Source organism: Leucoraja erinacea, chromosome 28 (genome assembly GCF_028641065.1).
Source record: "Leucoraja erinacea ecotype New England chromosome 28, Leri_hhj_1, whole genome shotgun sequence".
Classification (NCBI taxonomy): domain Eukaryota; kingdom Metazoa; phylum Chordata; class Chondrichthyes; order Rajiformes; family Rajidae; genus Leucoraja; species Leucoraja erinaceus.
The window spans coordinates 19,245,734-19,258,273 of NC_073404.1; the positions used below are offsets into that span (position 1 = coordinate 19,245,734).

At 44.5% G+C, this 12,540-nt stretch overlaps 1 protein-coding gene and 1 pseudogene across 2 annotated transcripts in view; one reads left to right on the plus strand and one right to left on the minus strand.

Moving 5' to 3' along the window:
• tmem132e (transmembrane protein 132E) overlaps positions 1-12,540 on the minus strand; it is a 151,634-nt gene that overhangs the window by 49,687 nt on the left and 89,407 nt on the right. The gene's annotated exons all lie outside the window — the stretch shown is intronic.
• On the plus strand, positions 4,559-4,663 carry LOC129710896 (U2 spliceosomal RNA; annotated as a pseudogene).

Sequence of the window (12,540 nt, forward strand, 5' to 3'; positions counted from 1 at the left end):
GACAGTCTCCTTTTACATCCCTATAGTTTGTTTTCTTTACAGAACAAAACTATGAAGAATGCAGCACAATATAATGAATCTTGAGTAGCTGGTGAGAATGTACCTGCAGTACAATTAGGCAACTCAAGCATCCTTCAATGGCTTAATCATTCAGAATTCTGAGGAAGCGTTGCTCTAATTATAGCACTTCTCAGCGTCTGTCACCTTGATTCCTGACAGGAATTACAAGGCGAATGATCAGGGTATTATTCCACTTTCTGCCAGGTAACCGGCTTGCTTGAAAAATCCCCCCCCCCCCACCCCATTTTTACCTCCTAATATCCGGAGTAAAAAAGAGGAATTTAAGAAGTCTCGGCTTCAAGTGGGATAGCTGATAACAACCTTGGAAACTTACTAACTTGGTAATCCCGCTACTCTCCTGTCTCTACCTGCAGCAGCTTCAGTTTGTGCCTCAAATTCTACAGTGCAATCTGATAATATATGGATGTGGAGCAATCCACTGCATACATGATAATCTGATGGTGACCTTGCTGTTTACAAGTTTTCAATCAAAGGATAAAATGATTTCCATGTGAACATTAAATAACTCAATATGCAGTTTATATTCCAAGTCCATTTATGTAATATGTAGCTCAAAGGATTCAGAATAGCTTTTGATCTCTGCCTTTGTTGAATGCTGCTGCTATTAGTATTGACATTAAAAGCTCAGTGTAGTTTGTCCACTACAGCCTAATCTTTAATGTGAAATAAATGGAAATGTCTTTGAATAAAGTGTATTTTGCATCTGTAATATAATATATTTTTCATTTCAAATTATTAAAATGCAAATGTACTTCCAGAATGAAACCTTTCAATAACAAATGGCGTTGAATACTCAATTAAAGGTCCACACAACCTCATTCTTATAACTATCTGAAAACCGAGTTACTCTCAACTTAAATTTTCAACTGCATGTAATCGTGGTGCATTGGAAATACTTTGCTAAAAACTTAATGTTTAAGTGCTTTGATTACTTGTTGTGTTTCATTCCATATTTAGTAAATAAATGGTGGTTATGAACACATGATCATTGAAATATCCATTCATGAGGTTTATGATTTAGTTTTAGTGATACAGCATGGAAACGGGCCCATCAGCCCGCTGAGTCCACACCAACCATTGATCAGCCTTTCACCCGCAAGTTCTAGGTTGCCCACTTTCTCAATCACTTCCTGTACTTTAAGGACGATTTTTTGAAGAAGCCAATTAACCTAAAAACCTGCACGCTTTGAGATGTGGGAGGAAACCGGAGCACCCAGAGAAAAAAACATGCGGTTACAGGGGGAACGTGCAAACTTCATACAGACAACACTTGAGGTCAGAATCAAACCCGGGTCTCTAGTGCTGTGATTCAGCAGCTGTGCCACTGTGCCACCATAGCTGCTCCACTGGTAAAACCAGTACATATTGCCCATGCCTAAATGATTTTTCAGAAGATAATGATGATGATGAAGTGCAGTGCAGTTTCATGCCACTTCAAGCAGGGTGCAAGGTCACCAAATTCAAGTGCTGTTTCATGCCATTTCAAACAGGGTGCAAGACAATCAAATTCAAGTGCAGTTTCATACCATTTCAAGCAGGGTGCAAGACAACCAAATTCAAGTGCATCTTCATACCATTTCAAGCATGGTGCAAGGCCACCAAATTCAAGTGCAGTTTCCGACCACTTCAAGCAGGGTGCAAGGCCACCAAATTCAAGTGCAGTTTTCATACCACTTCAAGCAGGGTGCAAGGCCACCAATTTCAAACTTTATTTAAACCAACCACCATTTGCAGTGCTTTATTTCAAACCAACCACATTTTCATTTTCAAACCACATTAAGGGCACTCAATGTCAGTAAAACCACACTCACAGTTTAGTAGACATGTGTTCAGTGTTATTCACAGCTCAAACTGAGAGACGTGACCCTCTCGCTTCCCCCATCTTGCAGAGACTGACTGAGGCACTCAACACTTCCGGGTTTTATAGTCCCTCTGGAAGGGGCGTGGCCTTCAGGAGAGAGAATCTCAACATTTTTAAACACTAATAACTATTATATTTTTAATCGATGGGAAAAATCCTCTTGTCCTGCACAGTGGAGGGGGACTCTGAGTAAGATGGCCAAAAAATCACAGCCGTAAGTGGCATCGCTTTTTCTAAAATCAATATATAGAACAGGAAGTGGTCAAGAACAGACTTTTAGTAATATAGATTAAGGGTTTGGACGCGCTAGAAGCAGGAAACATGTTCCCGATGTTGGGGGAGTCCAGAATCAGGGGCCACAGTTTAAGAATAAGGGGCAAGCCATTTAGAACGGAGACGAGGAAACACTTTTTCTCACAGAGAGTTGCGAGTCTGTGGAATTCTCTGCCTCAGAGGGCGGTGGAGGCCGGTTCTATGGATACTTTTAAGAGAGAGCTAGATATGGCTCTTAAAGATTGTGGAGTCAGGGGATAGGGGGAGAAGGCAGGAACGGGGATGATCAGCCATGGTCACATTGAATGGCGGTGCTGGCTCGAAGGGCCGAATGGCCTACTCCTGCACCTAAGGACGTGCCTGGGTCTGGGGTCAGGGACGAGCCCGGAGATGAAGTCGGGGCCTGGGTCAAGGCTGCGGCCGAGTTTGGGGCCGGGGCCAGGGGCTGAGCCTGGAGTTGGAGCCCAGGCATGCGCCGAGCCGGGGTCTGGAGTTATGCCTGAGCCCTGGCCCCTCGTCCACGACTTTGTGATGGACCGGCTGTGTAGCGTCCGCCAAGACATGGTGTCCCAGCGCCTTGCGGGCCGCCCGGCCGCCCCCAACCTGGAGCACAGCCTCCGCTTCCTGCTCTGTGGGCGGCTCTTGCTCAGCCACCCGCCCACCCTCACCCCGCCCCCGGCACATCGAGCTTGGCACCGTAGAGGCCCAGGTCCGCTAATGCTTCGGCTGCCTGCTGGCTGCCTACAGCCAGGGCCGGGCTGAGTACGAAATCCAGGACCTGGTGCTGCTCTTCGACCTGGGTAGGTGCTGAAGCAGGGAATGAGAGTGCGGGGAGGAGGATGAGGGAAATGGGGAGGAGGGAGATGGGGTGGGCAGTGGAGTGGTAGAGGGAGACGGGGGAGTGTGGAGGAGGGAGAGGTGGGTTGGAAGAGGGAGAGGTGGGGTGGAGGAGGGAGATGGGGGGGTGGAGGAGTGTAAAAATTGACAAAGTAAACTAAAGACATATCATCTACATTGTAGAGTTGTCTTGAATGCCACTTGCTTCTCAAGCCTTACAATCCAATTCAATTACAGTAAACTCTTGTTATAACGGAACATGTGAGGGGGGAATGATGTCTGTCATTGCCGATTGTCTGTTATAACCGAGTAAGGTATTTTACTTCGGAGTCACGTGAGTGACTACGTGAAGAACCCGCTTCCAACGCATGCGTGTCATTACGCTACACGCATTGCAACTCGTCATTGTCGGGAGGAAGGACGTTCCTCCCAAACGGCAGGGTTTCGAACCTGCAACAGTAAGGTAAGGGAACATCGTTTCCATACTTACCTTTTTTCTACAGAAGGCTGTTGAAAGCTGGCGGGGGAGGAGTCTGCAAGCAGCAGGCAGCCAGCAACGGCCGGTGGCACGACAGTCTCCCTTAGCGGGAGTTCGTGCGACTTCAGCTCCGGGAAGAGAACGCCGACAAGGGAGTACTCCGGAGCCGACAGTCCGACAACTCGGACAACAGCCCCAAAGACCGACGCTACATGGGCCTGGGGCTGCGGAACAGGTAAGAAATTTCCTTACCTTTCTTCTTGTTTGCAGGAAGGCTGCCGAGCTGCCGCTGAACAGCAGCAGGCACCAGCAACGGAAGTCGGCACCACTGTCTCCCATAACGGGAGCGAGTGCCAACTTCACCCCATACGGGGTGGAGAAAAACAGAGCCAACAACCCACAAAACAGTGGGTTGTATTAGTGCTCTGCCCCCTTTTTAAAATTAGGGGATAAAATGGACTTCAGCTCCGGGAGAAAACGCCGACAAGGAAGTACTCCGGAGCCGTCAGTCCGACAACTCGGACAACAGCCAAGGACCGACGCTACATGGAGGGGAGAATGGAAAGTCGGGAACAGCAGGTAAGAGACTCTGCGTTCCTTCCACTTACCCTTTAGGTGCAGACATGGACCGGGTCCATGTAAGCTGCAGAAAGCTGGCGGGAGAACCGCGGAGTGCAGGCAGCCGGCAGGAGCAGCAACGGCAGCGGCAGTGGCAGCGGCAGCCGGCAGAAGCAGCAACGGGAGCAGCAACGGCAGCCGGCAGCGGCAGGAGCAGCAACGGCACATCGATTCCCGGAGAGGGAAAACACCTGTGCCCGACTTCGCTCCCGCACCAGGGGAAAATTCATTTCTCGGCCAGTATGCCAGTCTCGCTTTGGAAGCGAGTCTGGCTTGAAGCAGCGCTACCAGCCAGCGCCGAGGCTCACAAACTAAGGACATTGCAGTGGAGTTGACTGGCTGCAATCGACCGCGAGGGACCAGTACCGTGAGTACCGGGGTTGGTCCCAGCGGGTTTTTTAGTTACAGAGATCGCTTCTTGGCCTTTTGGCTAAGATCAAGTATAGTATCTGTTTATTATCAGTTTTAATATCTGATACGTCCCTTATCTAAGGACCATATAAGCAGGAGTGCCCAGAACTGAGGGCATTGGAGGCTGCAACGACCGCGAGGGACCAGTACCGTGAGTACCGGGGGCGGTCCCAGCGGTCTGAGATAAACGAGCAGCCAGGAGCGCTGAGAGCGTTGGAGCCGGGTTTTGACCGCCTACACAGCAAAAACCAGACGTATCGGGTACAACCCCACGGACCCCATTGAATTGAGTGGCGGTGCAGGCTCGAGGGGCTGAATGGCCTGCTCCTGCACCTAATTTCTATGTTTTTTCATAAAAATCTGTTTATTAATCCTTTGGTTAAAGTATTAGATGGGTCCATGGCGCTGGAAGTACGGAGACGGCGTGGACCCGCTAGCCCCCGCTGGAGGAAGCCGGTACGAGTGGCTGCAGCATGACAGCAGCCAGCACAGGTGCCTGTGAGTACCGGGACCGTATGGAGAGGTGGACCTACATACAAGACCGGTGTAGCCAGCGGTAGGGCGAGGAAAACCCGCAAACCAGTGCCCGTGTGTACGGGGGACGGAAACAGCGGGGGGAAAAAAGGAGCTCCTTCACAGTAGCAGTCACATGGATGTGGAGACTAGCCACAGTGGGCAGGAGGTAAGCCCCACATGGGTACCCCGTGCGGGACCCCTAGAGATCTCTAACTCTATAAAAAAGAGTAGGCAGGACCCTGATGGGCCAGAGCCTGGTAATACAGCGTCCCATGATCCTAACACAGCAGGGACTCTGCTGGACATGGTGGCTGATTACTTTAAACCAAGTCAAACAGGGGTAGACTTGGATCCAGGATGGCAATAGTATTAACTATATGTCTGGCCACAAACTCCAACAAGAAATATTTACAGAGACTGGCCAGACATCTGCCACCTGGCAACGGTGAGGCATTACAGGTGCCCAGTGTAAACCAATGCATTTGGCAGCATATGGGGAGGAACATCAGGAACCAGGACCTCAAGATCCAGAAAACCTTAAAGGGATTGACGGAAGGGATCACAGCATACACCCGCACCCTGGACTAAACAGAGGTAACCAAAGACCATCAAGACGCACTAGCTCTGTTTTAGTAATATGCAATATGAGCTGAACTACATGTGGAAGGCTGCCATTCAGCCAGCACTGGACCCCTAAAATGCTACCATTTGCAAACAAAGAACCGTGTGTGGACGAAGCCAAGACACTGGGGCTCATCAAGGCCAGCGCAAGGGCCTATTTTGGAGCACGATACCAGCCACATGCAAGGCCATAAAAATGTGGCTCATACCAGTGGCAGTGCCAGAAATCAATATAACCCGCAGCAGCCTTTTTAGGGTATGGCCAGGGACGGCCACCCTGGAAGATGCGGAAGCCTCAACCTCCCACACAACCCCGAACAAGAGATATCAAACCAGAACCCCCCTTTTCAAAAAACCAAGGAAATAACACAACCACCGGTAACCATGGAGGTAGGTGGGTGTGGTTCTTCTGTAAAAAAGGGACCCACGACGGTGCGGGCGGGGAGGTTGCAACACTACAGATATGAATGGTGTAAAATCACTACAGACTCATATAATCTCAGCAGTATTCCGGGTTATCTGATAGAATTTACTCATCCCCATAACCCCAGTACAACATACACCAGAATGGCATTTTGTCCTTACATAAAACAAAAATTGTACACAAAAAGTGTGATTGAGCATACTTTTCATGGAACATTAGAATTTGTATGAAACATATTTATTAAAAATAAAATAGATGGGGGTTGCAGGATTATCATTGACCTTTCAACCCTAAACACATTCGTTCAATATGTTCATTTTAAGATGGATACTCTTATTACTGATAAAGACTTGGTGTCAGCTGGGGTTTCTATATGGCAGGCATTGACTCAAAAGATACATACTATACAGTACCCATCAGAGGGGATCACAGACGGTGTTTGAAATTTAACTGGATGGGGGGGGGGGGGGGGGAACTTTGGCAATATAAAGCTTACCAAAGGGGCAAACATCAGCCCCAATATTATTTACTAAAATTCTAAAACCAGCTTGGCATTGTTACGTAAACAAAGCCATAGGGTGATGTATTTCCCCCGTTCTGCCCCATCAATGGGGTACTAGGGAAAAAATTCAACAAGACTCGGCATCTGGGATTCTCATAGTACCCGACTGGCCTACTCAATCATGGTATTCGGTCATACAGGGGATGGTGTTAGAACCATGTTCCCTCATGAACATAGCCAAATTTATTAATTCATCCAGTGACTGGGGGCAGTCATCCATGCCATAAGACTATGGATTTGTTGATTTGTAGAGTCTGAAAGACCCACTACACGGCATGGGGCTGTCAGACAGGACGATGAATCTCATCTCATCTGCACTAAGACTGTCAACACGGAAGCAGTACCTTGGACACATCAAGAAATGGGGCATATACTGCTTGGACAACAACCTCGACCAAAAGGCCAAGAACATTCTGGCCGTATTGGAATTTTAACAAGCCTCCATTATGATAATCGATGGAGCTACAGTGCCATCAATAGTGCCAGAAGTGCACTCTCCAATTACCTATCACAAGGAACGGAGCGGCACACGGTGGGAACGCACCCCCTGGTAACAAAAATCATGAGGGGCATATTCAATGGAATCCCCCTAAAACCAGGTACTCCGAAATCTGGGAGGTGGGTGTCGTTCTAAACATGCTGAGGAGCTGGTAGCCCATAACAGCATTGTCACTTCAGTAACGGACCATGAAGATGGTTATGCTCATGGCGGTAGTTACAGCACAACGAGTCCAGCCATTAAGCAAACTGAGCCTGGACTCCCTGATCATCTCACCCGAGAAACTGGTGTTTGTCATACAGGATTTAATAAAAGAAAACAGACCAGGTTCATCGGGTCAACTGTTTGAATTTATGGTATACCCATATGACGAACGACTGTGTATAGCAAGACACATCCAAATATACATAGAATATACTAAGAGCATTCAAGGTCAGAGAATGGCGTTGTTAATCTCTTACAAGAAACCGCACAAAAGGGTCACGACCCAAACTATATCAAGGTGGCTCAAATATGTCCTAAAGATGGCAGGAATAGACACTAATGTTTTTTAACTCTCATTCCACCAGGGCTGCAGCAACATCCGCAGCAAAAATTCTAGAGGTACCCACAGACCAAATCCTCAGAATGGCAGGATGGTCATCCAAAAGGATTTTCCAAAGGTTTTATAATAAACCAGTTATTTTTTGGAGCCATCATCGTGTTCGGAAACCATTTTACGTTCAACAATATAATTTGCCCGAAAGGTTACAGGGCTATGATTGTCAATTAAAAAAATTTATATATTTTTTCGTTATACCACACAACTCTTTGTATAAGTGTGTTTTAAAATTACTAATGATGCTCTCTCCCAATACAGTTGTGAAGCATGGACTCGTTCCACGGCATGAGGTCACAGAGTTTTGAAATCTTCACGTAGTCACTCACGTGACTCCGAAGTAAAATAGTAAGATTAAACGAGAACTTACCAGTTTGAAGTTTGATCTGTATTTTATGAGGAGGAACGTTGAGGGAATACGTGCCCTCCGCTCCCACCCTCTTATGATCATATCAAAAACTGGTATCTCTTTGATAATCTTACTATGTTAGGTCATTATAGGTTTCTGTGACCTCACACCGCTGCTTTGAAGAATGACACGCATGCGTTGGAAGCGGGTTCTTCACGTATTCCCTCAACGTTCCTCCTCATAAAATAAAGATCAAACTTCAAACTGGTAAGTTCTCGTTTAATCTTACTATTATCATTGAGTGTAGTTGAAACAAAGAACTGCAGATGATGGTTAATGCACAAAAGGGCACAAAGTATTGGAGTAACTCCAGCAGGTCAGAGAGCATTGCTGAACATGGACAGGTGACAGCATGGATAGGTGACATCGGCACCCTTCTTCAGACTGATTTAGTCTGCAGATTTACTCCAGCACTTTGTGTCGGTTCACCTTAAAACTGGGGGCTGATGTCACTGACCTGCACCAACGAGCTTCTCACCATCAGTGGGAGCCCTTGGAAGCCAGCACTCTAGGCAGTTGGTAACGAGATGAGAGTCTGGGATCCATCCGCTATAACCGAAATCCGTTACGCAGGGGTCCATAAAAATTGTATTACAGGCCATGATACATTTGGTTTGGTTGATAATTTCATGAAGAAAGCAACAGAAGTAAACAAGTGCTGTTACACAATTTCGTTCTTTACACATGGCATGAGAAAGAGATCACTTGCATTATTGCCCACACGGTTTTATGTTAAGCATTTACTGCAGGATTGTGGGATGGTAACTTGCCTTGCATCAAAGACCTAAGATTGGCTGCCTGAATAGCACAGTAGCCACTGATTTATTTTTCCTTTGAAATCTGAAGGATTAGAACCATTCTCGTCTTTTCACCATAAAGAATAATTTTAAATTAGGCCATGGGTAATTTACAGCAGAAATGATCTGGGTTACAGAGGAGACTTGGGATTAATTTGCAAAGCATAGACCGGCTGATATTGTCTCAGGGTCAAATGATACTAAATTATGGTCCCTGGATGAAAAGGGAGTGATAGCTTCCCCACCATGTGCACCAAGTAGTTGTATAAAATTGTTGTAAGGGATAGTAATATTGATTTCCCTTGCTGTATAATTCCAACTACACTTCCTTGGTCTGTTTTGCGAGCCTTAGGGAACAGAGAACTGATTGGAACAAGTCTCCTGAGTTACCATGGTATGAATCAATTTTATTTATTTATTTATTAGTACGTCTCTTACTCAGTGGTTAGGATTTGTTAACAGCAAGGTGATTATATAGCTGCGAGGTTTAGACATTGTTAAATCATGCCAAGGCCATAATTATTTTTACAGGAGTCCAGTCAATTAGAAATTGACGTTTAAATTTTTTTTTTTTTATCCTTTGTCAGACTGCCTGGCTTTTAATCTCATCACTATGAATTGTAACCTCACACTTGTAAAAGCTTATGACTAGAGCCAGGATGTTTAGGCACTAAAAATCTCTGAAATAGGCAGGCAAAAAGGGACAATAAAATTACAAAAAAGTCACAAAAAGGCATTTATTGACAAAAAAAGGCATACAAAGCATTTATTTCCACCACCAAAATATGGTAAAATATGAGATTATACAGGTATACTACATTAAATGACCAAAGTTGCCTGGTTGCACATAATTACTAGCATTTTTTCAAATGATCTGGTGTTAAACTATGCCGTCTGTCAGACAGAATATGCTTCAGTTGTGAAAAACCTCTTTCTATCTCAGCTGAGGTCGCTGGTGCATACCCGAAACAAGCTATTGACTCAATATTCATATCGATATCTTGTGCATTACAACTACCTTTGATAACTTTAGCTATGTTTTCTATTTCTTCAAGATCTTTGTTAGCTAAAGTCACTCTCTCACATTTTCCTTGTATGTCTATACCTAAATCGCCAGGAACTTCACGAATATCGTCAGTTACTTTGTTGAAAACCTGCAAGTTATTCATTAATGTTTTGCCACATTTATCAAGGGAAATGATAGCTTGCGGGAAGTTTGCAAAATTGGAAGCAATAAACACGCGGTGGAGGGACTTTTTCTGCATGATTTCACTGACGATCCTGACTGCAGCAGATTCTTCTTCTTCAAAACAGTTGACGATTTATTTTATCTTTTCAAAATTTGCAGCATAGTAGAGTACAGCAGAGAGCCATGTACCCCACCTAGTCAAAACGGGCTGAGAAGGTAGCGGAATCTCGGGTGCCATTTCCTTGAACAACTGCACACGTGAAGGTGCTTTGAGGAAGATTTTCTTGACATTGGAAACTAGGCGATCAACATTAGGAAACAAGCTACGTATGTGCTTGGCAATTCTATGAAGTCCTTGAGCTAAGCATGTCAAATGCAACATTTTGGGGAATAAAACTTTAAGTCACAAATAGAAGAACATTCTCATGTTTTATACCTTCTGGCCAAAGTACAGCAAGTGAAGATATAAACAACAAGATAGTGTATCGATGACCACATTGGCAACATATCTCCCCACAGCATCGGTTGCCTCGTCTATTGAGATCCATATTTTGTTGCATGCAACTTCATCTCTAATTTTCTGCACAACAATGTTGAAGTTGCTGTCAATATAATGTTTCTGTAATGATGACTCGCTTGGTACATGTTCCTCTGCGTATTTCTCTAAAATACCTCAGAGATTTGTTTTCCAATTTCCACAGTGGAATTCTAGCATCAATGAATGCAAACTCAGATTTGCGACTGGAGCCAGCAGTAAATATAACGGGGAGACAAGCTTGGGTATTTCGCTTGGCTAATCTACACCCCAGCGGTATCAACATTGACTTCTCTAATTTTAGATAGCCCTGGTCTTCTCCCTCCTCCCCCTTCCCAGCTCCTTCTTGTCCTACTGTCTCCGCTTCTTCCTTTCTTTTTCCCGCCACCTCCCACATCAGTCTGAAGAAGGGTCTCAACCCGAAACATCGCCTATTCCTTCTATTCATTGATGCTGCCTCACCCGCTGAATTTCTTTAGCATTTTTTGTCTACCACGGCAGGAGGGCCTGAAGATACCGGGCTGGCTGAGGAGGCCAGATATAGGCCCCGACCTCGGGTGGACTATGAGGGGGAGAACTGGATATTTTTGGTGCCTTCCCTCACAGTGAATTCTGCTGTGGGGGGACGTTTCATGTTGATTTCTATAGTGTACTGTTTCTGTGTCTTTTTTCTTTTTCTCTTTTTTCTCTTTTTTTGATTTGTATGGATTTATTACATTGATCTGTTCAATTAATTTAATCAATCTCTGTAAAGCACTTTGGTTCAAATACTGGTTTTGTTGAAAAGTGCTATATAAATAAATATTATTATTATTATTATTACTACCTTCGATTTTTCCAGCATCTGCAGTTCTTTCTTAAATAGATCTTGGAGAAGACTGAAACAGCGGGCAGTGGCACGAATGAATGAATGACCGACGGTGGCGTCCCCAGTTTCGCCCAGTGGTTGAAGTTTCCTTGTAAGTTATACTATGTTAACACGTTAATAATAACATTCATATTAACATGTTAACATAGAAAATATCATTGTAATCACGGTACAACTCGAGAAAATAGCACGACCTTTTAGCAAAACGGCATAAAAAGGCTGATTTAGGCAGTCAATTGTGAAAAAGGCATTATCCTGGTGAAATCATCAAAAAAAGGCATGAAAAGGCACTTATGGCAAAATCCTGGCTCTACTTATGACATTGTTAATAGGAGGATGAGAAGCACAGAGCTCGTCCCATTTTACGTATCCTATTTACTGTGAGATTTAGGTTTTGATACAAATACATCCTTAACAGACGTAAAAACACCTGAAGTACATGCTTTAGCGAGCTAGAATACAAAATGATGTGAGATTACTCAAAACAATGGGATAAAAATCACTTTTTCCCGTACGTTTGGAAAATGTGGAAAAGTTCACATGGGACCAAAGTGCCAATAATAATATTAATTAGTGTTAAATTGCAATCCAAAAACACATATACATTATAGTTTACGATGTTAGAGAAATGCTATTCATGCAGGTAACTGACATTGATTAACCACTTCAGTTTCATGGTTTGGTCGTCTTATTCCCTGGATATGTATAATACATGCAGGGTACTGTTACATATAGCCAAGCTACAGTTTATTTTTAAAATCATAGTTTCAACAAACATCTTAAATTTACAACCCATCCCATTTATTTTTCGAGTTTCAATAAAAAATATTAAATTGAATAACCAGTGGCCGAGGTCATTGGAAAAAAATCATTTATTAAAGTGGATTCAGATCAAACAGCCTGATGTCACTTTTTTCGTTGTTTGCATGAAAATAAAAATGATAAAAACCAACTTGTCAGCCT